The sequence below is a fragment of the Sapajus apella genome, unplaced genomic scaffold, assembly GCF_009761245.1.
Source record: "Sapajus apella isolate SASKATOON/1434 unplaced genomic scaffold, GSC_monkey_1.0 scaffold35, whole genome shotgun sequence".
Taxonomy (NCBI): Eukaryota; Metazoa; Chordata; class Mammalia; order Primates; family Cebidae; genus Sapajus; species Sapajus apella.
This window is the reverse complement of record NW_022436975.1, coordinates 21,096,710-21,115,336: the sequence shown is the minus strand read 5'-3', so window position 1 is coordinate 21,115,336 and position 18,627 is coordinate 21,096,710. Positions and strand designations below refer to the sequence as shown.

At 39.3% G+C, this 18,627-nt stretch overlaps 1 non-coding gene across 1 annotated transcript; it reads right to left on the bottom strand.

Annotated features, from left to right (window-relative positions):
* Positions 1-17,633: 17,633 nt before the first annotated feature.
* On the bottom strand, positions 17,634-17,738 carry LOC116563651. The gene has a single exon (XR_004274497.1). It is a non-coding gene; the product is annotated as a U6 spliceosomal RNA (small nuclear RNA).
* Positions 17,739-18,627: the final 889 nt, after the last annotated feature.

Here is an 18,627-nt window from a genome sequence, read left to right as displayed (position 1 = left end):
AGTCAAGAGGGCAAGGCCCTGTTTCTAAACAGAGAAGAAAGAAAGAAAATGAGGTTGAGAAACACTGCTCTAAAGTTTGTGCTCACAACTCTTAAATTTAATAATGCCTTTCAAGCTTCATGTTATGCTTTTTTCTTTCCTCAGAGAGTAAATTGAAGGGGTAACTTTCACATTTTATTAATAATGTGGATTCATGAGTTCCATAACGATGTAGATTCACAGTCTGCTGAAATGTTTCAGTTCTGAAATAGCGAATTTAGCTGTCTTCAAGTAATCAATTATGTTATCATATCAATTAGGTTATCTCCAGTTATTAATTATTGAAGTTTTATTAAAACTTCATTTGTAGTATACATTTTTTATGGTATTCTGCTACAAAACTGTATGTTCCTATGACTGAAGAGAAACTTACAGAGTGGGAACTGTTTATCCTACCTGGCACTTTCCCTATTATTTTGGACTCCTCCTTAACCTCTGAGTTCTCTCTTCTAATCTTCCCTGGTTATTCATTTATTCATTAGACCCAATAACATTTATTGAGGATCCTGTGCAATTTCATCCACTCCCATGATTTCGATGACAACACATATGCTAATGAGTCTCATTTATATAATGAATCTGAAATCTTTCATCCCAGCAAAGATTTCTTCCTTGAGGCTCCAAAGACCCAGACTGCCTAGTGGACATTTCATTGTAAAGTCCCCCACATCACTTAAAACTTAATACATCCCACAGGGAATAACCTTTTTCTGCATGTGTGCTTCTCCTCCTGGTTGCTTCTTTAAGAAGTGGCAACTTCATCCATCTCATCACCCAAGCCAGAAACCTAGAAGCTGTGTGTCACCAGTCACATTCAGCCAGTGACCAAGTCTGGACAATTGCACTTCCTTAACATTTCTCAGATCTTTACTCTCCTTTCTAGTTAAATACTGTTACTAAATTCACACTCTTATCACTTTTATCTAGAAAACTGTTCCCTGCTTTGAAACTCTTCAATAGCTGCCCATTGCATAAAGAATGTGGACCCTCTATGATCTGATCTCATTGGGCATACCATTCCATCACCACTCACACCCTACATTTTTGAGGCTTGTAACTCACAAGGTTACTTTGAAATGTCTGAATCAGAGGCCCTAAATTGGAATATGGAATCCACCGAAGCTACCTTTGACATATAGAATGGAAAACATGTTCTGTATTTGTTGGCTAAATGTGGATTCCTACCTAAAGTACACTTGTCTTTTTTTAAAAAGTGTACTTCTCTTAAAAGCAAGGACAGCAAACCAAACATACTGCTATCACCCCTACGGTGCCTTGCGTACTATAGATGCTCAATAAATATATTTTGACAAAAATCACTATTGACTATTATTCTACAGACTTGCATGTTCTTTCTCTTGGAAATGGAATTATGTTATGAGACCACAGTATTTCTTATTCATGTAATTTGATGGGCAGAAAGACAAAATAAACTATAAATTCAATTTACTGACTGACTTATTGAGGAAATTGAGATATTACTAAGTAAAATATAAATATCCAGCCCAGCTTTTTTGAAAGACAGATATGTAAAAATACAGTTATTGCTAAAACTAGTTTGTGACATGCTTTCTCAGTTTACTTAATGAAATTATAGCCTGTAATCAATTTATAAACAATAGAATTCCCAAGTAACACATAAATCTTGAAAGAAATAGATGAAAATCAGCTGTTTTTTGTTAAAATGTTGGGGCTTTTACCAAAATACAGATCTCTAACTTCAGAAGAAAAAACAAATTTATTGATTATAGTTATTTGCTAAATCTAAATTCATTACAGGAAATATACAAATATGTGTAAATATGAAATTATCATTAAAAAGAATTTGTATTATAATTTTATTTTCTGAGAATTCAGCATTTACTTTGTTTTTGTGAGTGAACCCCAGGATTTTATTTTATCTATTGATTGATTCATTGATTGAGACAGGGTGTCACTCTATTGCCCATGCTGGAGTGCAGTGGTACGATTCTAGCTCACCGAAGCCTCCATCTCCTGGGTTCAAGCAATCCTCCTGCCTTGGCCTTTCAAGTAGCTGGGACTACAGGCACACACCATTAGGCCTGGCTAATTTGTTTTTATTTTTATAGAGCCAGAGTCTTGCTTTGTTGCCCAGGCTGATCTCAAACTCCTGGCCTCAAGCAATCCTCTCACCTTGGCCTCCCAAAATTCTGGGATTAGAGGCGTGAAGCACCATGCCCAGCCAAAACCCAGGATTTTCTGAGTTCAATTTTGCTTGGCCTACTGCCAGTCTTAAATGAAGACCCTCTCATCTAAAATCTTTGTAGAGCAGCTACGTCATAGAAATATTTCATTTGCAATAGGCCGGGCGCGGTGGCTCAAGCCTGTAATCCCAGCACTTTGGGAGGCCGAGGCGGGTGGATCACGAGGTCAAGAGATCAAGACCATCCTGGTCAACATGGTGAAACCCCGTCTCTACTAAAAATACAAAAATACAAAAAATTAGCTGGGCATGGTGGCGCATGCCTGTAATCCCAGCTACTCAGGAGGCTGAGGCAGGAGAATTGCCTGAACCCGGGAGACGGAGGTTGCGGTGAGCCGAGATCGCGCCATTGCACTCCAGCCTGGGCAACAAGAGCGAAACTCCGTCTCAAAAAAAAAAAAAAAAAAAAAAAAAAAAGAAATATTTCATTTGCAAATCTAATTCACAGATCCACAGAACTGTTTCATTTGTAAATCAAAACTGTCTACTTTGGCCTCACTGTCAGGGAAATTGTTAACAGATTCAAAACTAGTAATGAAAATTGGACTTGCAGTATCTTTTCAGTGATCAGTATTAGCAAGTACTATAAATTCCTACCTGGGACTCATCCATATTCTCATCTGTACCTCTGGTTATCAACCACTGGTTTATTTTTATGTCCTCCCTAATTTTGTGTGCTTCAGAGCACACTCTCATTTTACCATTTACTATTTCATTTGAATAAACGTTGATTCCTAGTCTGGTGCTAAATACAGAGTGCTCAAAAACATGTCTTTCAAATGTATGAATCAATTTGAAAACACTTCTATATCTTTTAAATCAGAACTATATGAAAAAAATGTTAGTAAATTGTCAAATTAGGTTGGTCACTGCCATATCTTTCAACACTATGTAAACAGTAATTGGAACTAATAGACTATTTGAAACATATTTTAATTAAAATTCACATATAAACCCATGTATAAAGTATATGTTAAGCTATGTATTTTACACAAGTTTGTTGGTATTGAAATTAAGCATATCCAAGCTCTGAAATACACATAGCCCAAAGAACAAATACTTCATTCATCATGGAAGACTAATTTGTTTTATGAGAGTGTGGAATAAGCATTCACCACATGAAAACATTTTAGTACAACCACCTTTCACAAATAATGTATTTCTGGTTTCTTGCTCTACAGTGGAAGGGCTACAAAAAGCAAAAGCAAACACCTTTGTGATAATCAATAAGGAGCATTAGTGCTACATCTATTATACTACCAATTGAATTGGGCCTATTTTTGTTTTATGTTTCAATGTACAGCATTATCCTTTGGCAATGTCAAGAGAATGAAAAATGTGCTGGTTATAAAATGAAGTATTGAGTTTATTTTAGATATCACATCTTACAAAAACACTCTCAAAATGCAAAAGCATACCCTTCAAGTTCAACAGAATAATGTATGTTGGAAAGGAATAGAAATAAATTATTTATTATACATACTAAAATATTTATTTAATTTAAAAAATATACACATATTTCCACAAACCAGGAAATTGAACTATTGTTTTTGACATTCTCAGCCAGTCTTTACTTATCTGCATACGTGATTTTTACATATTGCAATAGAATAAAATTGTACTTTCATAAGCTAGCATTTGATGTTTTAATGTCATTTGCAATAATTTGCTTTATTATTGACATAATACTCCAACATACAGCTTGTTTGAGCATTTATCAGTGAACATCTTCATTTTTGGCCAGATTTCATAAATCTGTTTATTAATTAGAAATAAGCTGATAGATAAAATAGAAAAAAAACCATTATTAAACTCAACACACCTTTTTTACTTCATTTCCTGGATTCATGACTCTTTAATCCAATTAACATTAGGCTGTGTAGTATGAAAAATAATTGACAAAATCATCACTCAGGTGAGAGTTTCTTCTAATGACCTGTGTGTCTTCCTCCTCACTCCAACACTATTACTTTACCTTCCAGTTAAGAAACAAAGTAAATGTGTTTTTTTGCTTTGTTTTTGAAATGGAGTTTCACTCTTGTCCCCCAGGCTCAAGTGCAATGGCTCGATCTCGGCTCACTGCAACCTCTGCCTCCCAGGTTCAAGTGATTCTCCTGCCTCAGCCTCCCGAGTAGCTGGGATTATAGGCATGCGCCACCACGCCCGGCTAATTTTGTATTTTTAGTAGAGACTGAGTTTCTCCATGTTGGTCAGAAACTCCGGATCTCAAACTCCGGATCTCAGGTGATCTGCCTGCTTTGGCCTCCCAAACTGCTGGGATTACAGGTGTGAGCCACCGAGACTGGCCTCTTTTTTTTTTTTTTTTTAACTGAGTGAAAGGGATCATTTTTGTTTCTCTACAGATTATTAAATGTAATGCCAAACTGACCTATAGTGACAGCCAATGAGCCAGTGGTTGGGCCGAAGAAAGGGTATAGTGGGGGAGTAAACTGAGGGAGGAACTGCCATAAGGCAGAGAAAAGTTTTGGAGATGGCTATTTTGGCTTATCTCCAACACAGTGGTGGTTTCAAGGGTATATACATATGTCAAAACTTATTATGTGCAGTTTATTGTGTGCCAATTATCCCTTAATAAAGCTGTAAAAAAATGTAGTGCTATTGTAAAAGTAAAGATAGTTATTAAAGTAAGAGTAAAATCAAATGTCTATGATGTCGTACCGTTTTCCTTAAAAGGGCAAGAGATTTTGCCCTTTTATCTCATCTCTAAGGTAAATTCAAAATTTGGGGACAGCTTACTTATGGCAAGCCTAGTTTTCTTTTCTTTTTTTTTTTTTTTTTTTTGACGGAGTTTCACTCATGTTACCCAGGCTGGAGTGCAATGGCGCGATCTCGGCTCACCCCAACCTCCGTCTCCTGGATTCAGGCAATTCTCCTGCCTCAGCCTCCTGAGTAGCTGGGATCACAGGCACGTGCCACCATGCCCAGCTAATTTTTTGTATTTTTAGTAGAGACGGGGTTTCACCATGTTGACCAGGATGGTCTCGATCTCTTGACCTCGTGATCCACCCGCCTCGGCCTCCCAAAGTGCTGGGATTACAGGCTTGAGCCACCGCGCCCGGCCGGCAAGCCTAGTTTTCTATATACTGTTTAGCTTGCTTTCTATTGCAATTCAAAAATACAAGTTGGGCACCGTGGCTCACGCCTATAATTCTAGTTCTTTGGGAGGCTGAGGTGGAAGGATCACTTGAGTCCAGGAGTTCAAGATCAGCCTGAGCAACAAAGCGAGACCCTATCTCTACTAAAAATAAGAAAATTAGCCAGGAGTGGTAGCGCACACCTGTAATCCACACTACTGGGAAGGTGGAGACAGGGGGATCGCTTTAGCCCAGCCATGATCACACCATGGCACTCCAGCTTGGGCTGACAGAAGGCGACCCTGTCTCAAAACAAAACAAAAGCCCCACACACAAAAGCAAAGGACCATTAACTAAAACTAAAAGTAAAATATTTTTAAAGCCCTACATTCTTTTTGAGTGTACAAATCATTTTTGCTGATATCTTTGATTTTAGTCTTTAATCCTATTCTCGAAATTGATGATTGAGACTTAAAACCTCACTTGTATTATTTTTATATTCTTCATTTATGGTTAATTATGATTGTTCCATATTTTCCCTTATTCTTTCCCTGTATAAAAAGGCAGTGAGATGTCAAACAAGGTTCTTAGGGATGACTTTACAACCATCACAACTCTGGGAGAAATTGCCTTACATGTGTATGAAGTGACTTTAATCTAGAAAGAAACATACATTTACAAATAAAGTAGCAAGCGAGAAAGGATGAAAAGGAGGAAGGGAGGGAAGTAGAAAGAAAAATGCATACATTAAGGGGAATTATAACGCAGCTACAGCACTCCTACTTTATTGTAAAGGCACACCTAAGTAGCTCCACTTAATTGGAAGGCTCATCACCTCTGGGACAGCCTTGAGGAGGTTTTCAGCCTCCGCAGCTCCCTGTGCAGAGAAACCGCCTTCATTTAACAGGAGCAGTCTGGAAGGCTGGTGCTCACCCAAATGCCCCAGCACCCATGCACATATTTTTATCAGGCTTAAAAAAAAAAGATGGAAGAATGGGGCCTATTATAGTATTGCCACAAAACATCTCAAAATTATGCATTTATAATTCCTGAAGGTAAGCTGATGTGCACTGTACTTAGGTTGATCCAGACAAATATGTTTTGGCATAAGGCAGTATAATTACAAATTGGAGTTTTGAAGTTTGTGAAGGTTTTGAAATGCAGAGACTCCAAAATAGTTAAATATTGACATCAGCCACAGCATACCTTCCTTCTTATATGAGACTGAAAATCATACAACAACATATAGAATAGTTTCTCACAGTAAGTAGCTGAGATGAAGTAATAGCTTTTGTTCTAGACTTTTCTTTTTTAGCAAATTATCTCAGCATGGGCACATGTTAGATTGCCACACAGAGGGCATGTTGCTTGCTGAGCAATCCGCCCCACAGAACAGTGGCTGTGCCGCCTTGCTTTGGGCACACTACTAAGCTAAATTCCTGTCTCCTGTCATCATTGACCGTAGAACAGCTGGAAATTAAAGATTGCAAGATACATTATAATTTTTTTCCTTAAACAATTTTTTATATAACCACAAAAGCATTCATTTTTATTTGTAGAGATGGTCTCACTCTGCTACCCAGGCTGAGTGCAGTTGTGCAATCTCAGCTCACTGCAGCTTTGACCGCCTGGGCTCCAGCAATCCTCCTGCCTCAGCCTCCTGAGTAGCTGGGACAACAGGCATGTACTACCATGCCTGGCTAATTTTTATTTTTATATTTTTAGAGACAGACAAGGTCTTGCCCAGGCTGAAGTGAAGTGGCGTGATTATAGCTCACTGCAGCCTCAACCTCCCAGGTTCAAAGCATCCTCCCCCCCCTCAGCCTCTGGAATAGCTGGAATTATAGGCGTATGCCATCACCCACCCTACTAACTTTTGTGGGTTTTTTTGTAGAGATAGGGTCTCTCTATGTTTCTCAGACTGGCATCAAACTCTTGAACTCAAGCAGTCCTCCCACGTTAACTTCTCAAAGCACTGGGGTTATAGGTGTGAAACCGCCATGCCTGGCCAGCAAAAGTATTCTGAGAAGACCTTTGAGGGGGAAATACAGCATATTCTTATCAATCCTGCCATGAGAACCATGCTAATTTTTGCAATATTTTTCCCTTATTTATATGTCATTGTAATAAGAGATTCAAGTATATTTTATTCAAATTTTAAAACTTTTAGACTTTCATTTTTCACTTAAAAAAAAACCTCATTAAGGGCCAGGCACAGTGGCTCATGCCTGTAATCCCAGCACTTTGGGAGGTTGAGGCAGGCGGATCACAAGGTCAGGAGTTGAGACCATCCTGGCTGACATGGTGAAACTCCCTCTCTACTAAAATACAAAAAATTAGCTGGCCGTGGTGGCAGACGCCTGTAATCCCAGCTACTTGGGAGGCTGAGGCAGGAGAATCGCTTGAACCCGGGAGGCAGAGGTTGCGGTGAGCCGAGATTGTGCCACTGCATGGCTGGCAACAGAGGGAAACCTCATCTCAAAAAAAAACAAACAAACAAAAAACCTCATTAAGGGCAGGTTTATGTAAACTGATTTTCGTGCCATTCGTGGCATATCATTGTGACATTTATCCATACCCAACTAAAATACTGAATTTATGAAGCTGGAAAGGCCACAATATCCAGTTATACCCTGCCTGATTTGACTTCCTAGAAAGTGAATGTAAACCACTGGCTTGCCATCAAGTTAAAGGCATGTCACACAGCATATGTCATAAATTTGGGGACCACAGAGCTCCTCTCCTGGCATCTTCCTCCTACCGCCAACTTTCAGCATAAATAGTTTACTCCAGTAAGTTGAGAGAAATTGAACAGGGGCAGGAAGCTTGGTGGAGTACCACTTGTACAAATTGTGGGAAATCACTACTCAACTTTTTATAACATTGAGACACTTTGTAAGGGCTTTTAGAACATTCAAGCAGCACATTATCGAGCTATTTGCTTGGGGTTTTTTGGGTACTAAATATTTAAATGATATAACGCTGCTATGCTGACCAATAAAAGCATTCATACTAAAAGGTAATCTGAGAAAATTTAACTGCTTTTAAAGAGAGTTGTAAGACTAGTAAATGAAAAGGTGTTTTACCTTATATATCTGATTTTAGTAAATCATTCATGTGAACACATCCCTAGTTATGCTCAGATATAATTCTCTACCTGATAATATCTTACTCTTCCTTTTTAAAGTAAAAATTATATATTTAAAGATTCATAGTTAATTTTCATTTTATTTCTCATTTTACTAGTTTCTCTTTCTCTCTCTCTCTTTTTTTTTTTTTTTTTTTTGAGACAGCATCTTGTTTTGTCGCCAGGCGCCAGGCTGTAGTGCAGTGAGGCAATCTCGGCTCATTGCAACCTCCGCCTCCCGGGTTCAAGCAATTCTCCTACCTCAGCCTCCTGACTAGCTGGGACTACAGGCTCACACCACCATGCCCAGCTAATTTTTGTATTTTTTTAGTAGAGATGGGGTTTAACCACGTTGGCCAGGATGGTCTCAATCTCTTGACCTCATGATCCACCTGCCTCAGTCTCCCAAAGTGCTGGGATTATAGGTGTGAGCCACCAGACCCGGCCTAGTTTCTCTTTTTTAATGAAATGCTCTTCATTTTTTCTCTTGAATACTGAATTAAGGTATTTATTACTAAGTTCGAGTTCACTTTTTAAAAATACTAATTTAATTGAGAATTACAATTTGGCACAACATCTATATTCTAACAATTTTAGAATATAATACATAATGAATGTAATTTAGGATTTTTGGCTTAAATACAAAACCAGGCCAGGTACACTAGTATTACTGTGCTCACATCTGTAACTCCAGCACTTCAGGAGGGCAAAGTGGGAGGATTGCTTGAGCCCAGGAATTCAAGACCAGCCTGTGCGACATAAGGATACCCTGTCTCTACAAAAAAATTTGAAAATTAGTTGGGTGTGGTGGCACACACCTGTAATCCCAGCTACTTGGGAAGCTGAAGCAGGATCCTTTGAGCCCAGGAGGCTAAGGCTACAGTAAGCTATGATGGTGCCACTGCACTCCAGCCTCAGCAAGACCCTGTCTCTAAAAAAAACAAAACCAAAAGCCAATTCAAATTTTTGTAGTGTCTCAGCCTCACCATCATATTCATTCGTTCATTCATTCATTCATTTTTAGCTCTATTTATTGAGTTTACTACATGTCAGGCATAGAACAAGGCACAAGAAATTTTAAAACAAATAGATGCATAGACATAGACTTTGCCCTCCAGGAACTTGGATCAAATAATATTGAATGGGTAGATCAAAGGACCACTCACTAAAGCTTTCTAGTTGACAGCATGCCAGGTATCAAAGAGTTCACAGTGCTTGCCTTTAACTTAAAGCATGACAGGTTTTCTGCTGATCTTTTAGTCAGTTCTTAGTTATGTACCAGTGCCCATAATCATATCAATTTGAATTGATTTCTTCAGTACAATTTCATATAAGTAAATGAATGCTTTATAAAAATCAAAAATATAAAGTGTAGTATCTTATCATCTATTAATTACATTGATCTGTTAAAGGCAGTTATTTTGTTTCTTAGATTAGTTTTCTTTTAGTATAAATGCTTTTTTTGGTCACCAAAATAGTGTCATATCATATACACATTTTGCTTGCTCTCAAACATGTTCAGTATCTTTAAGAGTGCATTAGTTGGCTGGGTGTGGTGGCTCACGCCTGTAATCCCAGCTTTTTGGGAGGCCGAGGCGGGTGGATCACAAGGTCAGGAGTTCGAGACCAGCCTGGCCAATATGGTGAAACCCCGTCTCTACTAAAAATACAAAAATTAGTTGGGTGTGGTGGTGTGCACCTGTAATCCCAGTTACTTGGGAGGTGGAGGCAGGAGAATTGCTTGAACCTGGGAGCAGAGGTTGCAGTGAGCTGAGATCACGCCACTGCACTCCAGCCTGGGCGACAGAGCGAAACTTCATCTCTAAATAAATAAATAAGTAAAATTTAAAAAAAAAGTGCATTAGTTCAGATTATCAGTTGTAATAGAAAATGCATTTCTGTCATCGCCTATCACCCACCCTCAGCACATGTTAATGTACAAGTAGGAATTTATTGGCTGAGATCTCTGTTTATGTATGTCCTTTAGAACCCTCCTAGTAGAGTGACTGGTGCTCATTTCAGCAGCCTGGACATTTGAACACTGCACCCATTTGGGAGGTGGGGTGCTTGGCAAATGATTGTCCATGCCGCCTTTTGAACTGCCCGTGAGCTAGGGATGGTTCGTACATCTTCAAATGGATGGAAACAACTCAAAAGAAGAGAAACACTTTGTAAGCAATGAATATTACATGAAATTCACATTTGTGTCCTTAAATAAGGTTTTACTGGAACAGAGCCCACCCATTGTTTCCTATTGTCTGTGGCTGCTTTCCCACTACAAGGACAGAATTGAGTAGTTAGGAGGGGGATCACATATTTTGCAAAGGCTAAAATATTCACGATCTGGCTCTTTGCAGAAAAGCTTTGCTCTTCCACAGGAGGCTTGCCTGCCGCCACTTGTGCTGCCTTGTCTCTCATGATCCCTAAAAAGTTCTATTTTGTGAGTACTCAACACCAACATCCATGTTGGCAGAAAATAGCCTTTGCCGTCACTGCCGTTGAGGGCGTACGTCGAAGATATGCTCATGTGGTGTTGGGAAAGCGGGCACTGACCTCACCAAGAGCGCAGGACTCATTGAGGATGAGGTGGAACATGTGATCGCCACTATGTAGACTCCATGCATTCAAGATCCCTAACCAGTTCTTGAACAGACAGAAGGATGGAAAGGCTGGAAACTATAGTCAGGTCCTGGTCAATGGTCTGGGTAACAAGCTCCATGAAGACCTTGAGCAACTGAAGAAGATTCCAGCCCATAGAGGGCTGTGCTACTTCTGGGACCTTCGTGTCTGAAGCCAGCACATCAAAACCACTGGCCACTGTGGCCATTCAGTAGCAGTGTCCAAGAAGCACTAAGTCTGTGGCCTTGTCTGCTAATACAGTTTATATACCAAAAGAAAAAGAGAAAGTTTTCTGCTTCCTGCTCTAAACCTTAAATAATCCTTCATTTATATATCCTCTGGAAAACAAACTATTTGCTGTATGCAAAGGATCCTCATCAAAAAATAAGATGTTAATCACAGGAAAGGTCACTGTGCAGCCAAGAAAAGAAACTGAGGTCAGAGCTGAGGGAAGACTGGGTTGGCTGAGGGTGTCGGGGACCCTGTGTTGGCTCTACTGCTGCTATGGAACCACAGTGTGCTGCCCGGGACCACCTGGCACAGCTCTGGGGTGGATCAAACAATTTGTAGCCAGTTACTCATTCCTTTGAGTCTCCACTTATTATTCCATGAAGTAGGATAGCTGTTCCCTTGCTGGGTGGTGACATGCGACAACCTTTACAGAGGCCTTGTGTGGAGTCAGCCTTCAGTCATGTTCTCTTCCTTCCCCCTCTTTAGGGTGAGACCTCTAAAAATGACAAATTACAATTATATCCCCAAGAGGCCATTTCACTCACTGCAGCAATGAGAGAAAAATGTTCATCTTATGATCTCCTGCACTTCAGAGGATTCAATTAGAAAGTATAAAGAAAGGCAAGGCACAGTGGCTCACACCTATAATCCCAGCACTCTCGGAGACCAGTGGCTCACACCTATAATCCCAGCACTCTCGGAGACCAAGGCAGGCAGATTACCTGAGGTCAGGAGTTTGAGACCAACATGACCAACATGGTGAAACCCCATCTCTACTAAAAATACAAAAATTAGCCGGGGGTGTTGGTACATCTCTGTAATCCCAGCTACTTGGGAGGCTGAGGCAAGAGTATCACTTCAACCTGGGAGGTAGAGGTTGCAGTGAGCTGAGATCATATCATTGCACTCTAGCCTGGGCAACAAAAGTGAAATTCCACCTCAAAAAAAAAAAAAAAAAAAAAACCAGAAAGTATGAAGAAAGCTCAGCCTTTACATGGAGGCAAGTGGTGGGAAAGGAGTATAGTGGACATGAAAACACATTGAGCTCTACCATGAACATCCCAATCAGGAGAAGGTTAATGCATTACAGTAAGCCATATGACTGAATATTATATAGTTCTTAAAAGAAAAATAGCCAGCAGGGCATGGTGGCGGTGCCTGTAATCCCAGCCAGTCAAGAAGCTGAGTCTAGGAGTTAGAGGCCAGCCTGGGAAACATAGCAAGACCTCATCTCAAAAGAAAAAATAAAAAGAAAGGTAATGCTATTTTAATGACATATAAAATATGATAAATATGATAATGAAAAAAGCAGAATATAAAATTGTATATACAATATGGGCTCAATTGTGTATTTAAAAGAAAAAAAAACAAAAAGAACAGCAAATAATAAAAAGCTCATGAACTTTTTTTTAAAAAACAGCATTTTGTCCAGGATCGGTGGCTCACACCTGTAATCTCAACACTTTGGGAGGTGAGAGGATTGCTTGAGCTCAGTTTGAGATCAGCTCGGGCAACATAGTGAGACCCTGTCTCTACCAAAAATACAAAAATTAGGTGGGCATGGTGGTACACACCTGTAGTTCCAGCTGCTTGGGAGGCTGAGGTGGGAGGATTGCTTGAGCCTAGGAAGCAGAGGTTGCAGTAAGCTAAGATTACACCACTGCACTCCAACCTGGGCAACAGAGTGAGACCCCATTAAAAAACAAAACAAAACAAAAAACAGCATTTTGAGAAATAATTCACATGAGGCAAAACATGAGACTTCAAAAAAATTTGGACTTGCAGTGAGTGCTTCAGGTTGCCCTGGCTCTGAGCCATGGGCTACACTTCTTTGCTCTGTTAGACGATCCTTGCAAGAAGCACTAGTTTAGTTGAAGCTTTCAACTCCCTAACTTTGCAGAGAAGAAATGTGGGCCCCAGAGAAATGAAGAGATCCCCATGAGGACACACAGCATCTTTTCTTTCTTCTTCTTTTTCTATTTTTACTCTTTTTTTTTTGAGACGGAGTTTTGCTTTATTGCCAGGCTGGAGTGCAGTGGTGTGATCTCAGTTCACTGCAACCTCTGCTTCCCGGATTCAAGTGATTCTCCTGCCTCAGCCTCCCAAGTAGCTGGGACTACAGGCACGTGCTACCACACCTGGCTAATTTTTGTATATTTAGTACAGATGGGGTTTCACCATGTTGGCCAGGTTAGTCCCAAACTCCAGACCTCAGGTGATCCACCCACCTCGGTCTCCCAAAGTGTTGGGATTACAGGCGTGAACCACTGCGCCCAGCCTATATTTTCACTTTTAACCAGAAGCCCAAACCTCACCACATATACAGCATCTTAATAGCAAAGTAGGAACTAGAACTTCAAGCTTCAAGTTTAATACACCTAAACATGCCAGTCACTTAATATCTCTCTTCTTTTCTAGTCCTCATCCACAGTGACATATAGTTTTCATGTTTTGAAATTATTATTGTATAGACACAAATTTTAAAAATACTTTTTTGTTGTTTGAGACAGGATCTCACTCTGTCACCCAGGCTGGAGTGCAGTGGTGAGATCATAGCTCACTGCAGTCTTGAACTTCCAGGTTCAAGCGATCCTCCTGCTGCAGCATCCTGAGTAGCTAGGACTAGAGGCGCATGCCACCACACCTGGCTAATTGTTTTGTGTTTTTTTCTTGTAGAGATGGGGGTCTTGCTATGTTTCCCAGGCTAGTCTTGAACTCCTGGCCTCAAGAGATTCTCCTACCCTGGCCTTCCAAAGTGTTAGAATTACAGGCATGAGCCACCGTGTCAAGGTTTTAAAGAATTAATATTCTAATACTAATAATTTTTTCTTCTCTCAAGTTCTGTCATGTCAACTTTGATTCTTCTTTAGGCTTTCCCCTACTGTATTAGTCTGTATAGCTAATACACTTGCTGTGTTTGCCTGCCTGAATGGTATTTTTTGTAAAAAAATTCAAAGATCCATTTTATTAGCATTTGTTGGAATCTCTGACCTCATTTTAAAATTTAAAATTAAATCTTCTTCCTCTTCAAAGTTTACCTCTTTTGACAGTACTTATAATTTTTCTTCTTAATTAAAAAAATAATAATAGATACCTTAAAAAACACTTATGGCTAGGCATGGTGGCTCATGCCTATAATCCCAGCACTTTGGGAGGCCGAGGCAGGAGGATCACAAGGTCAAGAGATCAAGACCATCCTGGCCAACATGGTGAATCCCAGTCTCTACTAAAAATACAAAAATTAGCTGGGCATGATGGCACGTGCCTGTAGTCCCAGCTACTCGGGAAGCTGAGGCAGGAGAATCGCTTGAACCCGGGAGGTGGAGGTTGCAGAGAGCCGAGATCATGCCACTGCACTCCAGCCTGGTGACAGAGTGAGATTCCGACTCTAAAAACAACAATAAAACCAAACACTTCTGTCTCCTACCACCTCCAGCCTCCTGAAGGGCAAACTGGACTCTTCAAACTCTCCACCTCCCTTCCCTCAGCAAAGAACTTCTCTGCCACAGTCATTAGAGACCTCGCTTTATTTTCATGCTCCTTAGAACACGCCATCAGTTGCTTCTCTCTTAGTTAGCTTAGTAGTTCTCAGCTTTCCTGCACATTAGACTCACCGGGGGTGGGGGGACTGGTGTTTCTAATTTATTTTTACTGGGATGGGGACATGATTCTCACTTTCAGCCAATTTCAGCCAAGATTAAGAACTTCTGCCTTGGATGAATAGGTTTAAATAAATGTGCTTTTCTAAGGGTATTTTTGTTGTAAAATAAGTCCAGTTGGGAAAGTAAAATACTTGGCTTTTGTGAAAGAAATTGCATTGGGTATCATTTGGAGCTGGCAGAGGAAGTATTTTTTGGACAAGACCATGGAAATTATACAACTTTGTCCTCATCCATCCATTTATTTATTTACTATCCATTCATTAAAAACCTGCACTGTGCCAGACACTAGAGATTTAAATGTGGTTCCTGCTTTTAAGGGGCTTACAATCTAATAGCAGGAGAAAAAATACTCAGGCAAATATGATAAAGTGCCATATATGCTTGACAGAGGCATGTGCACAGGCTTTCCCCAAATAAGGAATATGTTACAATTTAATTTCAAGCATATTAACAAAGTATATTTCTATAGCATCATACCTAAATCAAGTTTAAAAGCTGTAGTCGTTCGTGGTTAATTGGAAGTCATGGGAAAGTAAGATGTATACAAACATTATAGTTATGTCAATAGCAAATGGGAAGTTTATTTGAAATTAAAGTCACATTTAAGGGTGCCTTAAAATCACAAAAACTGATTAACAGTTGGTGAAAAATATAGTAAAAACTTAGTTTAATACATGACACAAATCATTTAGGATTATAGGAAAAGATTTACAGAGTTAGATAAAAAGCAAGTAAGCAATGAAAGTATATGATAAAGGGACATTAAGACAAAGAATAGAAAAGAAACAATAAGTAGGGACAAGAAAAAGAAAAAAAGGAAAAAAAAAAAAAAGATAAAAGAGCCCATCATAAAGAAAACATAATCACTCCAGAACAGAGTTAAAATGTAGTTAAGATCATTGCAAGTTAATGATATATTTAAGGGAAAGGAAAGAATTACAAATTTTAAAGAAAATAGATTACCCATCATAGCATAGTACTTTAAAATCAATACTATTACACACATTTTCACTGACTATTTATTTAAAACACGGTATATAAAATATATCCTTTTGGTTCATTTAAAAAACATCATTTTAGGAGTGAGCAGACCGAAGATAAAAACTCCTTAAAGAATTACAACAATGTCCCTACTTAAAATTTAACATATGAAAAACCTAGCAAAAATCAAGAAAAAGCCAACAGTGAAACAAAGCCAAAAGCACTGGGAGGGTTTGTTCAATAAAGAATCTGGGTATCCAGTTTTTTTTTTAATATAAAATCCTACAAAATTCCACTATACTATAAAAAAATCTTGAAATTATGCCTGTGGGGATCCAAATCTTCTCAGCTTGGAACTGACAACCCATTCTATACACTGATGGAAAGCATACTGAATAGAGCACTCACTTTATTACTACAGATATATCACATTGCTGGTATTATGTTTATAACCAATTGTCATTTATGAATATGATTTTTTTTGCATTTTAGAGCAAGTTTATGAAAATGAATCTATTACAAATAGAGTACTAGATTTTTGGTCACAAAAAAAGTGAGTTAGACTGTTTTAACACTACTATTTCAGTGCTATGTATATTCTTTTGAAAAATATTGCAAAGAGATGGTGCTTCTGAGCAAAGTGGTCTATAATGGTAGTTTTCACAGAAGCATTTTGTGCGGGGAAGGTATATCTATAACCAGAATAAATGCTGCTTCTTCCATGTTGGAAGCAGTCCGGTGTAATCGACCTGCCACCAGGTAGCTAGCTGATTAGGGAATGGTGCCATATGGGAGACTCAGGTTGGTCTCTGCTGCTGGCAGATTGAGAGCTTAGCAGTGGCATCCACTGACTGGAAGTCCATATTGCCTTCATGGTCACCTTGTTTATGAGTTCACTGAATGATGACAGGAGTCTCTGGGAAGGAGGCTGACTGGTATCCACAGAATGGGTCCTCCTATTCACCATCATGGCATTCTACACAGCATTGCTTCTGATCATGAAACTCATTTTATGATAAGTGAAGTGCAGAAGGAAATGAAATTCACTTGTCTTACATGTTCTCCATCATCCTGAAGCATCTCTGGCTTGATAGAACAGTGGAGGGAGGGAGTATCACTACCATGCTACTGATCCACTAGCAAAATTTTTGCTTCCTACTTACTCCTGAGATTTTATGTCCTGCTAACCTAGAAGTCTTAGTTCCAAAGGGAAGAATTCTGCCACTAGCAAACACAGCAGTAACTCCTTGAACTGGAAGTTAAGATTGCTACCTGGCCACTTTGGCTTTCTTGTGCCTCTGAATTAGCAGGCAAAGAAGTTAGTTAATGTACTGCTGGGATGGTTGATTCTGATTGCCAAGAGAAACTAGTCTGCAACGATACGATGGAGATACAAAAAAGACTGAAATGCAGGAGATCTATTAGGGCGTCTCTTAGTCCTACCATACCCTAGAGTAAAATCAATGAAAAACTACAATCCAATTCAGGCACAATTACTAATGGCTTACTTAGATCTTCCATGAATGAAGATTTGAGTCACCTGACTAGCTAAACAACCATGACTAGCTGAGTGATGTGCTTGCTGAGGGCAAGGGGAATACAGAATGGATAATGAAAGAAGGTAGTTTTTTTTTTTTTTCATAGTTCAAAGTTTCAAAAATATGGAACGCTTCACGAATTTGCGTGTCATCCTTGCGCGGGGGCCATGCTAATCTACTCTGTATCATTCCAGTTTTAGTATATGTGCTGCCGAAGCATACACAGAGGCTAGGTCTCACTATGTTGTCTACGCTGGTCTCAAGCTCCTGGCCTCAAAAGATCCTCCTGCCTCAGCCTTCCAAAGTGCTGGGATTATAGGCATGAGCCACCGTGCCCAGAACCAAGAAGACAGTTTTAAGTATTAGCTACAACCACATGACCGTTTACAGAAATGAAGATGGTAATTGTTTCCGTATTTCGTTTGAATGCATATATAGCATGTACTGGACAAATATCTTGTTTTCTTTCCTCCCATATCTCCTTAACATATAACATAAGATGTATTGATTTTACATCAAGTATTATCAACTTAACATCTGCTGTGGTTTAAATGCGTCCCCCAAAGACCATGTGTTAGAAACTTAATCCCCAAGGCAATAATGCTGGGAGGTGAGCCTAATGAGAAGTGATTAGGCTATTACCGCAAGAGTGCGTTGTTATAAAGGGCGAGTTTCATACCCTTTGTTCTCACTCTCTCACTCTCTCTTTTGCCTTCTGCCGTGGGACGATAAAGCACAAAAGCCCTCGCCAGATTTGACCCTTCAGTCTTGAACTTCCCAGCCTCCAGAATCATGAGTCAATACATTTCTGTTCGTTATGAATTTCCCAGTCTCTAGTATTCTGTTACAGCAGCATTTAATGTACTAAGACAGTATCATAGTAATATTTAAGTTACAAGATGTTAAGAAGAATGAACATTACTCAAGGACTTTGCTTTCTCCTCTGGGAAAAGGGTTAGAGTATTTTTGGTTGCACTCAAGATAGGTGTATCATGTTAGGCAGAAGTTTGACTTTGCTATTGTCTTCACTTGAAGATTAAGTATGGCTTAAGAAGGTGTGTAGGGGTCCAAGTGGAGAAGTAATGGTCTGCGGTGATTTATTTTATGTGTC